The following is a 4,816-nucleotide window of genomic DNA, read 5'->3' as shown; positions in this document are numbered from 1 at the left end:
GTCCGTCCATTATACTTTCTCGATCTTTTCAATCATTTCCGCCATGCTTCGCATTTTTCCCCTAAGTATTGAGAGTGGTTATTCAGAAGAATCCAAACCAGGGGAGAATTCGGACCCATTCGGTGGGCCCGCATTGAGCATTTATTGAAATTTGGATCAACTGGGGGGCCCGCATATTGTTTTATTGAAAAATGGTTTGTGGGCCAAACCCATTTGTATTGCGGCCCGCTAAGTGGGTAGATTGGATCATCCAATGGTTGATTTGTGGGGTATGACCATCCATGTTGTGACCCATCAATTAGGCAGTTCGGATCACTCAATGGAAATGATTTTGGCAGCCAATTTGCGTCGCGGCCCATCAATTAAATGGCTAAGATCATCCTATAGAAGGGGATAAGGGTGTGATTTATTTATATTAAGGCCTGTTAGTTGAGTGGTTTGGACCACCTAAAGGGACTTATTAGAGGGTACAAGTTAATCAATATAGTGACTTAATTGAATGGATGGTGTGGATTACACCAAGGTGTCAGCCCTCTCATGTTAGAAATGAATTATCATCCAACCATTATGGGCATTCTTATTGATAGTAACAAAATCCAATGTCTGTGTACATTGCCTTGCATCGGATGGATGACATGCATGCACACTAAAATAGCAACGGTGATTGTCCCTAATATTTAAATAGCCACTTGCTATTTTTCTTGTGAAAGCATGGGGGTAAGAAAAATCAAAACGGCAGTTCCTTTCTATATTATAGATGAGATGAGGTCACGTATTGTATTCTTTTTTTGGAAGACAATGCAAGCCACGTATGGCTTAGATGAAGGATTGTGATTTGTAGAAGTAAACGTGGGGTCCATTGTGTATATTTCTCAAAAATTAAAAAGGAAAAAAACCTTATACAAAGTGGAGTTCGGCTGAAACTTGAGAATGGGATCCATTTAGGATTTTCCTTCTAATTCTCGCAAGGTGATCAAATTAGTAATGCTAAAATCTAGACATATGGAATGCCATTATCACTAGCATCAGATCAGATCTTGGATTTTTTTGGATGCAAAGATGGAAGTTGGATGTAAGGAGAGAAGAGCAGAACCGGCAGTTGATTGGGTGGTCTTTATAGGAAGAAGCTTATAATGGGAATTGACAGATTGGCGTGGGCAGATGTTATTTTTGGGGATTTGATTGGCACGATGAAAAGGAAAAAAATAGAGAATTGGACCCTTACCCTCTGGGAATAGCCCTCTCGTCACTGGATATCTCGGAGAGATCTCCAAGACCACCGGCCGGATTTTTTTCGAAAAAAAAAGAGAGTCTCGTTCCTCCAAGGGACAAAAAGAAGAAAAAGAAAACAGAGCATCGGCTCTCCCTTCTTCCACCCTCTGTTTTTTTTTGTTTTTCCTTTCCCCACTGCCTCTCGGTTTCTCTCTCTGTCTCACTCCCTCACTCTCACCACCTTCACGACCTCTCTCTCGGTTTTTCTCTCCCCATCACCTCTCACTCTGTTTTTTTTTTGGATTTTCCACTCTCGATCCCTCTCAATCCTCTCTCGGTTTTCCGATCTCCATCCTACTCGTCCTCTGCAGCCCATTGAAATTAAAAAAAAAACAAAACAAAAGCAGCAAGAAAAAAAAAAAAAAAACAGAGTTTCGGAAAAAACCGATACTCTGTTTTTTTCATCTCTCGGTTTCTCTCTCTCTCTCTCTCTCTCTCTCTCACTCTCTATATCTCACGCTCTCTATCTCTTAACTCTTTCCCTCCTCGATCCCCAAGCCCCCTTTCCCTTTCTCACGAGAAAACAGAGCATCGGTTTACTCTCTCCCCCATCGTTCCCTCTGTTCTTTTTTTTCTCTTGTACTGTCTCTCTAACTCTCCCTCTCTCACGATCTCTCTGTTCTATATTCTCCCTCACTCTCTCTCACTTTCATCTCTCTGCTAATCTCTCAACCTCTCAACCTCTCTCTCTCAAGCTGTCCTTACTCGCTCCATATCTCTCTCCCTCTCTTCACAGTAGTTTTTTTTTTTTTTTTTTTTTTAAAGAAAAAAAAAAGAGAACAAAGCGGGTCGAATAGCAGTGTCGGAGGGATTTCTCGGACTTTTCGGCTTTTGAACTCAGCGAGGATATCGATCACAGGTTAGTACACTATTCTCAGATTTTTCTCGGATGATTTGGTATATTTTCGGATTTTTGCATGATTTTTAAGCATTTAAATGAATTTAATGTAACATTAAATGTGTATGCTCAAAATCATGATCTGCATGAGGGTTTCAAATCCGTTTCGTCCCAAAATTTAATACGATGTTCTACTTAAATAGAGTAAAATAACTATCGGATCGGATCGGACATTGGATCAACGGTTTTTTAGAATTTGAGTGAAGAGTGGTATTTTATTTAAAATATTGGCTGAGTAATTACGAAATTCGAAAAAATAGCCATCTCAGGATGATCTATTTTTTGGAATTTTAAATTTTTCTTGTGTTCATCACATCAGAACAAGGTTGGAGGACGTTTTCCGGAATCGTAATTTTCTCGAAAATCGTGTTTTAAAAATAGAAAACTCTTCAAAAATATCTTTTCGACGAAGAAAAAAAAATTATACTAAACGAATTCCAAAATTATTGAAATTTAATAAGAACATAATATGATGCTGATACATTCTACCATGAATTTTTGAGAATTTTTGGAATTGGTTTGGTATATTATTTTATGCTTTCTTTGAAAATTATCAGATTTTGGGAGAATTTTTACTGATATCAGATCACAGATAAAATTCTCAACATTTTTACATTAGTCTTATATTCCATATTTCTTGTTTCTGTAAAAGGTTCAAGTGCTTTAGATCTTGTTTCATATGGGATGTAGTGTTAATTCATAATCTAGGCTGAAAATTGAAAAATCGAAAATTGATAGTAAATAGTTTCTAAAATTCATGAAAATCTCACATCATGCTATATTTACTTATATTGTATTTCTGTAGAAATTTCATTGAATTCAGATTTCTATTTCTAGTAGTTTCTGTGTTATATTGGCAATCTGATCAATTAATTGTTAAATCAAAATTAAATATGAGCTTAATGTAAAAATCTGTAAAAATCTTTCAGTAAGCTACATTTCATCATATATTGCTGCCGTAGAAGTTTCAAGTCATTTCAAATTCGTTTGCAATGGTTTCACTTTTAAAATCACTCATATGCTTAAAATTGATAAAATTCATTGAAAATCCGAAATTAATTGAAAATCATCTGAAAATCTCTAAAGAACCTTAAATCTCTGTCACACATTAACTCATTAATCCATTAAAACGGAAATTTTAGGATCTTTAGATTTCCCTCGAAAAATGGCCAGTGCATCCATAATCGTATCCCTATTGCACTCGATCTTTGACAATTTGAATATTTAAGCTATAGCATGTTGTTGGCTCCGAGGTTACTGTCCACGGAAATCCTGAGATATGCCAGGCAATAAGGTGCTATAACCTAAGTATTAAATTGCGCAAGGAAAGAGCGCACTATTCTCTTCCTTGGATGCCATTCTGGGCCGAAATTGGTGAACCCTAGAACCATTGGTAATCCTTGAATGTCCAGAAACTGGAAAATCCTTGAAATCTGAAATTAACTAACTTCAAGAACTGAAATCGATTCATCTCGTGCCTGTCGGAACCATTGGATCACGGTTTCCGTCATGGGAACCATTAGAGCCCAATTTAGGAACACTGGTGTCAGGTCGTGTCCTAGGTTTTAGGGAGTCTTAGGTTTTAGGGAGTCCTAGAGTTAGGAGTCCAGCCTCATCACGGACGCTTGCTATGGATAGCAACCGTGCCATAGGTCTAGTTACACTAGTCACCCAATCTTTCCCTAGGACAGGCCTAGTAAACTAGGATGTAGGTTAACCTGCATTAGTCTAAGGAACAACTTGCATTTAGATAAGAATCATATAGCATCTTAGATGAAATCCTAAGATAATAAAATCCTCAACTTGAATTAAATAACTTCTCCTAAAACTGTTGAAACAGTCACTCCAGTCTAGATCGGTGTCTTAGTCAAGTTAGGCATAAGTAGCTTAGCTTAGGTGCACCGAACTACGTCGACTCTGATCCCAGTGAGGCCTGGGTACGTAGGCAGCTTGGATGTCTGATCGCATACCAACCGCGAGTCGACACCACAACAAATTGTGGTGTTTTGTATATTAATTTTCTTGTAAATGCTTAATCAAATCACTTAGGATTTTCCATGAAATTAGAATTTTAGGAGAACTTTCACTTAGATGGAATTCAAACAAATAAAGTAATCAAGATACACACTTAGGATCTACATTGAAATTAGATCATAGGATGCATGTCACATAGTTCGTACATTAACATAGAGTTGAATGAGCCATTTAAAATAAATTTAAAAGAGTTAGCTTTTGGAATCGAAGACCGATTATTGGGCAGGAATGGTGCATGTGGTGGATAAATCCCCATACCTTCCATTCTCGTAACCAGGTAGCGAGTCTAGATTTCTGGTTAATTATGGGTCCTAGATCCCACATCTAGGTGGCGACTCTGCCAGTCTCTTTTGTGTGGAATTCGGATTGCCTTAGTGATCCCAAGTTCACATAAAAGATGAATTAAAATCAATCATAAAATGCACACGCCAATCGCGTGGGTACGAGAGACCAAGAGAGAGCATGGCGGCTCGCGCCCCACCCCCTCTCGCGGGATCAGGTCCCACAGTTTGGCGACTCTACTGGGGACCACCTAACTTCATTACAATTCCAAAGGATAACTCATTTGAATTTATTTTAACTGGCTCATGAAAACTCTATCTCTTCTATGCT

This window comes from Tasmannia lanceolata, unplaced genomic scaffold (genome assembly GCF_043159265.1).
Source record: "Tasmannia lanceolata isolate RefF3 unplaced genomic scaffold, GAP_Taslan_0.1 ptg000013l, whole genome shotgun sequence".
Lineage (NCBI taxonomy): Eukaryota > Viridiplantae > Streptophyta > Magnoliopsida > Canellales > Winteraceae > Tasmannia > Tasmannia lanceolata.
Note: the sequence above shows the minus strand (reverse complement) of the source record.